Source organism: Chiloscyllium plagiosum, unplaced genomic scaffold, assembly GCF_037043375.1.
Source record: "Chiloscyllium plagiosum isolate Xiang-an unplaced genomic scaffold, Cpla_swu_hap1 HiC_scaffold_29, whole genome shotgun sequence".
Classification (NCBI taxonomy): Eukaryota; Metazoa; Chordata; class Chondrichthyes; order Orectolobiformes; family Hemiscylliidae; genus Chiloscyllium; species Chiloscyllium plagiosum.
The window spans coordinates 20,296,928-20,309,681 of NW_028270167.1; positions in this window are offsets into that span (position 1 = coordinate 20,296,928).

A 12,754-nucleotide genomic window follows, 5' to 3' on the forward strand; every position below is an offset into this window, starting at 1 on the left:
GGGTCTGGGTGGGTTGTGCTTCGGCGGGTCGGTGTGGACTTGTTGGGTCGAAGGGCCTGTTTCCACAATTGCTGCAGTCCACCATTTAATGGCTACAGATCTTCAAGTTAAAATTCCAATGCTATGCCACTATACTCCATTAAAAAGAGAGCAAAGCAAAGAGCAAGCATGTTAAATAAATCAAAACAAAAATAGAATGCTTAAGGTACCTGAGGGAGCAGATCTGGCAGCATCTATGGAGAGACAAAATCAGAGTTAACATTTTGAATCTGATATGACACTTCTTCAGAACAAAATATTAAGTTGAAGTGAATTACAAACATGCACTTACTGCTGAAAGACATTTATTGCACACTGGGTTATTCAAGTAAATTAGTGAGCCAACTGAATTACTTTGTATCTTTTCAGCAGTAAACAGAATTTTGTTTTACAGAAGATTCTTTTGTTGAATCAAAATACATTTTTTGTCCAATTCAGCCAGTCTCAAAATTATAATTTTCCTAGATTTTTGCAATTAGCAAATGCAACAAAAATGTCTCAGGCATAAAGCTTTATAATAGTCATTTGTATGTAACATTTTGTTTTGCAGCCTATTCATTCTCCTGAAATGAAACAAAGTCAATGTTAATTTGCCCATTAAAACCTTAAAATCTCATTCTTAGATGGATTAGATGACGTTATTCAATGTTTCGTTAGTCTCATTCAGTGAAGAGAATTATCGAAATGCAGCACTGCCCTGAATTACTAACTTGAAGGCGTATTCTTTATTGATATAACATGCCACATATTTTTGTTATTGAATACTGAGTTAATGAAAACTACCAAAAGTTTCACTTCAGATTTTCACATTTGTCAGTTAAAAGCGGGTTATGAATCTTGATGGGCTGCATCTAGGGTTTCTGCGAAAAATTGTAAAAACCCACTTGCTGATATAATGTGAAAATGTATTACTCATGATATCGAGATAGGCCCATGTTTTACCTACAATGACAACTGAATCGCAAACAACATCATCCTTTCTGTTATTGTTTAGCAAAATAAGGAATAAATACACCAGTTATCATATTTAAGTATATGATGAGTGTTTTTTGGGAGTCTTAGTCAGAGAATCCCTACAGTGTGGAAACAGGCCATTCTGCCCATCGAGTCTACACTGATTATCTGAAGAGCATCCCACCAGGAGCCATCCCCCTATCCTATCCCTGTGATCCTGCATTTCCCCTGACTAATCCCGCTAGCCTGATCATCCTTGGACACTATGGGCAATTTAGCATGGCCAATCCATCTAACCTGCTCATCTTTGGACTGTGGAACGAAACCGGAGCCCCAGAGGAAATCCACGCAGGACATTGGGAGAATGTACATACTCCACATGGAGAGTCGCTTGAGGCTGGAGTTGAATCCTGGGCCCCTGTGAGGCAGCAGTGCTAATCACTGAGACACCATGTCGCTACAGTATTTTGTATAGTTTATCCACATTTGTACATGTTGAAACTGTGACTATAAATCTATGATTTTCAAAATTAAGTTGGCCCACCTTTAGTAAAATAATCCCTTGAAGTCCCCTCTGCCTGAAGAAACAAGAGACTGCTTCCCTCCAGCACGGCAGCTACGTTCACTTACTTCTGTATGTGGCCAATTAGGTTAAGGCCATTAAACTGCAATTTGAGTAAAGTCCAGTGTCACATAAGTATTTTCAAGCAACACCCCCCAGAAAGAAAAGGAGGTTCAACTCTTACCTATATGTTCATGCAAGTTTTAAGTAAATTATCATTAGCAAGTTTTTAAGAAAAGGCAAAATTGAAGTTAATCAGACATTATCCTGTTGACTGGTTCTTGAAGGTTTTTAGTGAAGACATGATCGGATGTTTTTGTCCAATGATTATAGGTGCATTCAGAAAGACCCTACTGCAATCCCCTGCACAGCTTAGGCTTGTCTATTGCACATTTTGATAATACCAAGACTTGACCTTATCTACGTACATTAAGCTAATGTGATAACCAGAAATGAATGATATCAGCTGGAAACAGAGCCAGAAAGCAGCTGTCTCAGATAGCGGAATAGGGGCTGAAATCTCTGGTGCTGCAGATTCATATCGATTGCAATACTTTCTTGGCCTTGGAGAACCCAAATAAAAACATGAATAACCATTCATAGTTGCTGCATTTGTGAATTTTCCATCCCAGACAAGCAAAAAGAAGCCAGAAGTGGAATTAATTGCTTTGGATTCCATTCTACTAAGATTCTGAGTTATGTAGTCAGGTCATAGTGAAGAGGACAGGTGTGTGTCATTGTGTTTGAGGATGGGTAATGGATTGAAATCTGGAAGATAGGAACAAGGTGGGTCTGAAAGGTAAACCATTATTCATTGAAGTGAAGACAAACAAAACATACATAGATGCCTCTTGCAGCAATCGTCTGACTGCAGGCCATCATAATGTTCTCAGTATTGTATATGTGCCTTAAAACCAAGTGGACTGTCTCAATGGTATCATCAAAGTTCAGAATTTAATATTTGGTGAGGTTCTTAGGGCACAAGAGATGCAATCTTGTATGACACACATGACACTTTATATTCAAGCTGCTTCATCTGCAGTTGAATTTTAGCCATTTCCAATTATCCTGTTTGCATTCCTGGCAATTGTAAATGCAGAGTTATTGCTGCAATTATCTCCCCTTTCCTCACAGATAAAGGGCAACTCCAGCTTCAATTAATCTGCCAATTACAAATGCTTTGCCTTGCTCACATTCTGTAAATCTCCTGAACTGGTTTCTTTCACCCCCAGGGAATCTCTTAGTCACTGCAAGAGCCATTATTATATAAGACACACCCTGTTTAAACCGACTAAATACAACACCTGAAGAAAAACATTCACTGTCTTTGAGTCCATTAATCCTAAATTTGACCTGGAATTAAGGATTTTGATCCTGACAAGAGCCCCCAATTTGTTATGGACCAAGCCAAACCCCCTTCAAATATATTAAGCAGAAAGCCTATTGCTAACTTTTTTCTTATTTAAAGACAAGTGTGTGCCGATGTAATTCGATTGGTACACTACTTGGCTTGAAGCAAGACACGCTTAGTTTTCATTCCACAGCTGAAATACAAACAAAAGAAAGAAAAATTGGTCTAACTTTAATTCTGTGGGAAAACTCAACATAGTAATAGTTTATTTACCTACTAAACTGCAACTGCTCCAATATAGTAACATCCCATAAATGTAGCAGCAGCATCCGAGGAGCAGGGAAATCAACGTTCGGGCAAAAGCCTTTCATTGGGAATAGAGGCAAGGAGCCTCCAGGGTGGAGAGATAAATGGGAGGGGGGGGGGGGGAGGAGGGGACAGAGCACCACTCTGATCTAAACTCTGGTTTCCAGCATCTGCAGTCCTCACTTTTGCCTATCCCATAAATGTACCCTTGGCAAAGGCAAATTCAGTAAAACGAATTGAATCACATCTGATGCTAGCAGCAAGAAGTGAACCCAAGCTTTTAGCAGTGGGTGTTAATGAGATTTATGGTCACGTGTTCTTGCAAATTTCCCCAGGGTTGAGTTTAAAAAGTTTATTATTCCAGGTCTTTGAATTTTGTTTGGCAGTGGTGAGGAGAGGGTGTGGAGAAGTGTACGCCCCCCAATTTCTTTCTCAGCTTCTCTGTTCAAAGTACATCATGTTTTCTTTTCTGTGTGCTGTTATTCCTAATAATGGGAGTTAAGTTTTCACTGTGCTCCTTGAACCTCTTGCTTAGTTGAATTTTTGATGACACAAACTGCACCAGAGTGCTCAGCATGACTCAGTGCCTTCAAGGAATGAAACAGAAAATTAGAGCAAAAGATACAAAGCCTGGTAGGGTGTCCTTAATCCTTGCTCGATGGTTTGATAAGTAACCTTAACCTTTACGATAAAAACAGAAATTGCTGGAGGACCTCAGTGGTCTGGCAACATCTGAGGAAAGATCAGGAAACAGAGTTGACATTTCTAGTCCAATATGATTGCTTTGGAACTGACTTTTATCTTAATTTTTGCAACCTTTCTACAGTAAACTCGATTTATTCAGTCACCACACTGGAACAGATTAAAAGTAAATGATATTGCTTATGTCCATTAGTGAGTAAAATTGCACACTTAAAAATACAAAATATTTTTACTAAATATAAAATGTCTGCATTAGACCAACACTGCAATGGAAGCAAATGACTGAGATTACTATATTTCTCAATTTTTCACAGAGATTTGATTTGAGGCACCTTTTCCTTTGCTTTTGTAAGCTGCCAGCATGATCAATCTCATTTAAATGGCTTATTCAGCTGCTTTATCTACAGCAGTTCTCCAGGAAAAATTATGCTGAAGGAACAATGGGACCGTGATGTTTCATTCTCCAATCTTTTCTCATTAATTTTTCCCTGTTTCCCTTGATTTTGTAGAGACTAATGTTTCACCTTTGGCTGCAATGAAAAGCTGCTGAAATCTGTGGAAATAAAATACAATAGATGCTGGAAATCTGAATTAAAAACAGAAAATGCTGGGGAAACTCAGTAAGTCTTGCCGAACCTATGGAGAGAAAAACAGAGTTAACATTTCAAGTCTGATATGATTCTTCCTCAGAACTTAGAAGAATCCTATGAGATTGAAACATTAACTCTGCTTCTCAAGTTTATCCAGAATTTTCTGTGTGTTTGTTTTGCTGAATCAGCAGTTTGGGGTGAAAGTGGGATGGATTCTACTTTAGTGGTGATTCCACATTGGCCTTACTATCCGTTATTTTTTGCTGTGATTGATCATCCTTCAGGAGCTCTAGAACAAACTACATATTGGAAGGAATTCCCTGACTTTTCTGGGAATGTTGTATATTCCTTTCCTGTAAGTTATTAAGAGGGTCCGTGAGGTGAGATGTGGCACAAGTGCCTCCGAATACCTTGCGAGGTATGTAAACATTTGACAAGAAATGTTAATGTATCCCTTGTGCACAGGACTACTTGCTTCATCAGGTTCCAGAAAACATTATCAAATGATTGCAATTTTTGGAAACAAAAATGGTTAAAATATTTGACTAATACATTAAATCAATATTTGATTCTCAGTTGAGACAACAAATGCTTTGAAGCAATTTGCTCATTTCTTGGGAGTAAGCTGTTGGACGAAGTGTACTTTTGTCTTAGAGGATACAAATTGTTTTAAAATCTTGTCAATATGCAACTTACCCCAAAATTGAATTGAGTTTTTATTTTCTCCATGTGCTAGTAGCTGAAACAGTTCTTTATATCAATTGGAATTAATATTACCGGGAGAATCCAACAACTCCTTTTCAGACTTTTGCTGGTGCCTGTGTCTGTGCAGAAATGGACACCCAGCTCGTTCATAAAATAAATCTAATTGTTTATTCCATACTTCTGTCACTTCACAGTTTGGACCAGTACATTTTTAATGTTGTACCAGTTTGATGGTTAAATTCCATCTGACTTAAATCAGAAATACACGTCCAAGTGGTAAAGAATACAGTTGATATCTGATGAGTGGCTGAATGTTTCTGAGGTAAACACATAACACATCAACAGATTTCTTTTTGGTTAAAGCATTCTGCCAGATTTCAAATGTGGTATTTTGGTGTATATGTGGTATTCACAGAAACACCACTGGAAATCCTTGGTTGTGATTTTTGAGTTCTCCAGCACAAAGCACAATTGCCATATTGGACAGGCTTGAGTAGGTTTCCATGGCTCAACATTGGGACTGAGCTTGTTCTTCTGAATGGTGTATACATGGCATAACTCCAATGGGAACATTAGTGGCCATTTGTAAGTTAATTAAAAGGGCACTGTCAATACATGGATTAGAAAGAAGAATCAAAAAATTGAAAATTCTCCAAGGGGTAAGGTTTTTTTTTATCTCTGAAGACTGAGTTTCAGCTGAAGTGGGGATTACTTTGGTCTAATTATTGAAAGTCCAAGTGAAATTTTAGCTTTCAATTGAATGCGAGTCTGCCAACATCTTGGAATGAAACATTCAGCCATCCATCTTTTGAGCAGAGATATCAGTTGCACAATGACTGAGCCAAATCTCATGAGCTTTCCATCTTCATCAATGAAAGCTTTTAGCTTTCTGCCTGCTTGGATTAAGTGTTGAGCTGTCCAGGGAGGAAGCACGGCATTATCTGTCATGGTGGGACTAGCTTTGAGCCATTTATCATCTAGGAAAAGCTTGTGAATCATCCATCAAACTGTGAAGGTTCCTTAAGGGCTTATTTATTCATTGTCTGTATAAGATGCCTTGAGATATTATTCAGAGATATAAAATGGTAATGTATCAAGAGGTTACCAGCATTTTTAAAGAATCAGTAAGGATAGGTGACTTTATAATCTTCTTCATGCTGCTAGTGAGGTTGTGATGGAAGGTGGAGGATAGTGGAAGTTGCTATTGTGTTAGTGGCAGCATGCCATTTCCTGTAGGGTTCTGTGTCCTAGTACTGTTTAAAAGTTAACATAGCGTTGCATGACTGTCCTTTAGTATGTTTTGCTATGCATTCTTCCATATGCGCTAAGGAGGGACCTCCTTAGTGACTCTGCACTGCTTCTTGAAAGAGCACCATGATGTCTCATTTTAAGATTGATTTGTACAAAGTGAATTAGCACACTTTTCATCTAAGTTCCAACTGCATCACCAAATATTTGACAATTCCCGTGTAATACAAATATTGAATTTACTAACTAGAATTTTTGTTTTTGCCAAGTGTCTGCTTGCTACCTCTTTCCTTAATGCAGTGGAGATCTGGCTAAAGTATGATTCTATGAGTATCAGTACCATTAGCAGCTTATATAGAGAGTGACTTAGAGGGTAATGAACCATAACAAAGCCAATTCTTACAATAGGAGAAAGTGAGGACTGCAGATGCTGGAGACCAGAGTTGAAAAATGTGGTGCTGGAAAAACACAGCAGGCCAGGCAGCATCAGAGGACCAGGAGAATCGATGTTTCGGGCATAAGCCCTTCTTCAGGATTCCTGAAGAAGGGCCTTATGCCTGAAATGTCGATTCTCCTGCTCCTCAGCTGCTGCCTGGCCTGCTGTGTTTTTCCAGCATCACATTTTTCAACCCAATTCTTAGCATGTTTTCATCAAAGGGAACTCATGTTTACCCAATTTATCAGAGTCATTTGAAGATCAGCAATAAGGAGCTTGCTAATTTTAAGAGCAAAATACTCCATTTCCCCTATCGCCCTTACTGTTGAACGATGTAGTAAGATTCTCTGTAATAAGTGGTGTGAAGGCTATTAGCATACATAAACATCCTGCTGTTCATCATGCCTGGGGAAATTGATAGGAAATGCCCTAGGTAACCGTAGACTGCCAGAGCTTGTCATGTTGGGCTTTAAAAATGGCACCAGTGCCAGGAATCCCTGGAGGTCCGAGCAGTGGCCAATATTTCTGCCTGTGGTGAGACGGAGGATATGACAAGCAGATGTCATGGTGCTTAGTTATTGAGGCAAGTTTGGAAAAATTGCACAATACAACTCAGTAGACCATGTGGGGATGAACCCTCCATGAAACCTGCCAAAATTGACCCTACAGGTAAGCATCAACTACAAATGTTGTTCTACGGAATAAATTCTATCAGAGATGTTTACATGACCGACCAAGTGAACATACATATAAACACTGCAATTTTAGTGCTCGGATGAATTGAAATATATTCCAGTCAGTCTTTGGTTTCAGCATTGTTCACCTAATTGAGATAAAACTAGACATGCATGCAAAACAGAAGCTCTGTGTTTAATCTTATCAGAAATCAGCAAAGTGTCATTTTCGTTGAGTTTCCTGGAGGGTTTCTGTCATTAGATCGTGGTTTTTTTTTAACAAATCATCTATGGGATGCGGACATTGCCAACAGGGCTAGCACTTATTGCCTACCACTATTTGCCCAGAAGGTCGGAGTCACATGTAGGCCAGACCAGGTAAGGATGATAGACCTCCTTCCCTGAAGGGCATTAGTGAACCAGATGGGTTTTTTCCAACAAGTCACCATTAGATGTTTAATTCCAGATATTTATTAAATTCAAGTTCTGCCATCTGCCATGGTGTGATTCAAACCCAGGTCCCCAGAATATTATCTGGATCTCTGGATTAATAGTCTAATGATAATACCACCAGGCCATTGTCCTCCCCAATGGAGGGATAGGTGGATGGAGTTTACATGCAGCCACTGCCCCATGCAGTGTATCCTGAGATATTGGTGCTGGCTGTTAAAGCTAGGGGTCTGGAGTAGTAAGCAGGAAACTGTATTCACGAGGTACCAGCTCTGACCTTTATTTAGAGGAATGTTTAGTTTCTATTGTTGCATGGGAGAAAGAGAAACTGCATATTAATTAGGTGAAATACAGTCACAATAAAAGGTGATAGTTCTGTTGATAGGCCTCTCGCTACCTGCTAATGTGAATCTCAACTCGTTATCCAACATTTGTTCAGAAAATGGGATAGTTTGATCTCAATGTCAGAAAGATCCTTCAGGGTCATCTCAGCTGAATTGTCAAATTTCTCACCGGGACCCACCTGGTCCTGGGACAGCGATGGTTCCAAACTGTGCATCCATTCTTAAAGCAACAAGTGTTAAACATTGCATTCGAACAATGTGTTTGCTTTTGACATAAACTGGATGCAATGAAAACAGAAACTGCTGGAAAAGCTCAGCAGGTCTAGCAGCATCTAGAGAGAGAAATCAGAATTAATGTTTCTGGTCCAGTGACTCAGAACACTTCTGATTTCCAGTATCTACAGTTTTTTTGTCTTTTCTTTTATAAACTGGATGCAGACTGGAGTAAGTACTTTATTGCAGCATTGTGGCAATTCACTTTGATCAGTACAAATGGTAGATACCTGCAACTGAAACTCAGAAGGAGCAAAAGACAAATTTCAATGCAAAATGAAAATAAACCTGTTTAAGAAGAAAGACACAGAACAGAAACTGTAGACCGGTCAGATTGACTTTTGTCAATCAATCATTAAAGAGATTACAGCTGCTCACTTAGAAAACTTCGAGGTGATCAGAAGAATTAGCATGTTTTAATCAAAGGGAATTCATGCTTACCCAATTTATCAGAGTCAGTTGAAGAAGTAGCAAGCAATATGAATAAAGTGAGCAAGTAGATGTCTACTGTACTTATGATGCAGAAGGCATCTGATGAGGTGCCACATCAAACGTTGTTCCTAAAACTAAAATTTCATGACATAGAGAGTATGCATAAATAAGTCTTTGGTTGACAGGATGTGATGAGTGAAGTTCAACAGGGGTCGATGCTAGGTTTTCAACTTCTTAAAGTTACATCAGTCACTTGGATGAGGGAAGCAAAGGCACAGTAGCTTAATTCGTAGCTGACAACAAGATAGATAAGAAATAGATAGATAAGAATCCCCTGTAGGGATTTGAAAGTATGTTTTGTGAAAACATAAGGAAATTGCAAATGGACGTAGATTGTTTGAGTGAGTGCAAAAAAAAGGCAGATGAAACATAATGTGAGAAAATATGAAGTTGTTCACTTTGGAAGGACGTATGAAATAGCAAAGTATTAGTCAAAATGAGAATGGCTGTAGAATGCTTAAATGCAAAGGGATTTAAGTGTTATAGTGTATAACTCACGTGAAATCAGTATGCAGTACTGCATGTAATCAATGTGTCTAATGGGATGTTATCCTTTCTTATGAGAGGAATCAAAAATTTGTAAGGAAGGTATGCTTCAGTTTCACAGGGCATCTTTGAGGCCATATCGCGAATACTCTGTGTATTGTTGTCTTCCTACTAAAGAATGGATATAAATGCATTGGAGCTGCTTCAGCAGAGATTCACTTGATTAATGCAATGGTTGTGTTGTTCTATGGGGATGGGTTAGACAGGCTGGATTGTTCTTAGTGGAGTTTATAAGAGTGAGGAGTGACTTATGCATTTTGTATAAGGTCCTGAATGATCTTGACAAGATGAACATTGAAAGGATGTTTTCTTTTGTTGGGGAATACAGACTTAGGGGGCATTATTTTAAAATTAGGAGTTGCACTTTCAGAACAGAGATGAGAAAGTTTTTACCCTCTTGGTGTGGAATTAGAAATACAAACAGATCAGCCGTGATCTTATTGAAGGGTGGAGCAGACTTGAAAAGCCGAATTATTTACTTCTGCTCCTATTTTGAATGTCTGTATGTATGTTCATAAAATGGCCTCATATCTAACTCACTCTACTCCCTGGCAGGAGCAATCTACAAAATATTGGTCATTAAAAGCCCACTTGTAGAAGTTGGATCTTTTAATAGAAAAATCATTTGCTCCATCATGTCAGTTGTCAGCAGATGAATGGTTTGTCTTGTGACATGAAAATTCTCAGTATAGCCACAGTTCAACTTCGCATAATTAAATCAATCATTGCTGCTTTTAGTGGTTGCTAGGGAGCGATGCAAAATTCTGCATAGGGTCCATAACCTTCAATGCAAACAGACCATTGCACAGTAAACAAAACACGGTGGTCATGGCCTATTGGGAAGAGCTGTAAGTCAGTAATTCAATATTTGAGTCCTGCAATGATTCAAACTTTTTTGATGTTTCTTTTGCAGCAAACACATTAACACCATTTCAGTGGGCCTTTGGAGCAAATCGTGGACCATCTAATTAACTTGACTAGCAATCAGCCTAATAGCATTTGGCTGATTGACTTTGCTGTGCTACTTAAAAAAGTCAATCCAGTGCTTGAATCACTCAGCCTTTTGGGAGATCTACTTGCTGAGCAAACCCAGCTGCGCTGTGAAGCTAATGACTTAACATTTTTAAATATTATTCAATATGATTAAACTATCACTTGGTCATGGTTCTTCAACCAACAGCCATTTACACACGCGTCCATTTGTCAATTGCATCAGTTACAATGTGTTACTCACTGATAACCATTGACCAGGTTTACATGTAAATGAAGCTTCATTTAAGGAAAGGAGCATAGAGATCACTGCTGTCAAACATAGCATGATGTATGTGATTTCAGTGAGATTGCTGCACCATGAGACATTTCAAGTCCTCATTTCTTAAGGTCCATGATGTTTCTGGATCAGGCAGAAAGGCAACTTGGTCCGTATACCAAACTGATTAACAAATGACTGAAGATTTATTGTGATGGCTTTCTTTTCAAATTTGTCCTGCTTGCATCATGACTTTTCAGCAGAAAAAAACACAGAAAACATCAGACTTGGCGGCAGAGCTGATGAGAAACAAATGGGAATGCAGTAGTTTCCTGTTGTACACACTGACCTGAAATTGACTGAATATCCTGTAAATGGTATGACTGGCAGCATTTACAACATCATTGAAACAAAGAAGGAAGCAGGAATAAGCCATTTGGCCTTTTGAGCTTGCTCCTCCATTCAATGTGATCATGGCTGATCATCAACTGAGTACCTCACATTTTCTCCACAAACATGGTGGTACATGTCGGCACAAATGATGTCGGGAAGAAGAGGAGGAACATACTACAGCGGGACTTCGGAGAACTAGGAAGAAGGCTGAAAAGCAGGACGTCCAGGGTGGTTATCTCCAGTTTGCTTCCAGTTCCTCGGGCTGGTGAAGCCAGAAACAGGGAGATAATGGACTTGAACGTGTGGCTGGGGAACTGGTGCAGGAAGCAAGGATTTAAATTCTTGGATCACTGGGGTATGTTTTGTGGTAAGCATAAATTATACAAGAGAGACGGTTTGCACCTTAAAAGGTTAAGGACCAGCATTCTGCCAGGCAGGTTTGCTACTGCAACACAGCTATGTTTAAACTAAGTAACGGGGGGTGGGGGGAAGAAAAACTGGATGTTTAAGAAGGAAATTGAAGGAAAGTTAGAACAAGGGAAGTCAAGAAAGACAACTGTATCAATGAGGCAGAAAACTCAAAAAAGGATCATGCTGTAAGGTTGAGTGAAATAGGAGTTGATGGAAAGGGTAACAAATTAAAAATACTATATATGAATGCACGAAGCATTAGAAATAAGATGGATGAGCTTGAGGCTCTTTTGGAAATTGGCAGATATGATATTGTAGGGATAACTGAGACGTGGCTTCAAGTGGACAGTGCCTGGGAAATGAATATTCAAGGCTATACGTGCTATCATAAAGGCAGACTAACGGGCAGAGGGGGTGGGGTGGCCATGTTGGTAAGGGATGATATTCAGTCCCTTGCGCGGGGAGACCTAGAATCAGGGGATGTAGAGTCAGTGTGGATAGAGCTGAGAAATTATAAGTGTAAAAAGATCCTCTTGGGAGTTATCTACAGGCCCCCAAACAGTAGTCTGGATATCGGATGTAAGTTGAATCAGGAGCTGAAATTGGCCTGTCGCAAAGATGTTACTGCAGTTGTTATGGGGGATTTCAACATGCAGGTAGACTGGGAGAATCAGGATGGTATTGGAGCTCAAGAAAGAGACTTTGTGGAGTGCCTCCAAGATGGATTCTTAGAACAGCTGGTGCTGGAGCCGACCAGGGAGAAGGCAATTCTGGATCTGGTATTGTGCAACGAACCAGAATTGATCAGGGACCTCGAAGTGAAGGAGCCATTGGGAAGTAGTGACCATAATACAATAAGCTTCAATCTGCAATTTGAGAGGGAGAGGGTACAATCGGAAGTGACAATATTTCTGTTGAATAAAGGGAACTATGGAGCTATGAGGGAGGAGCTGGCAGAAGTTCAATACCTTAGCAGGGATGACAGTGGAGGAACAATGGCGGATATTTCTGTGTATAATGCAGCAGATG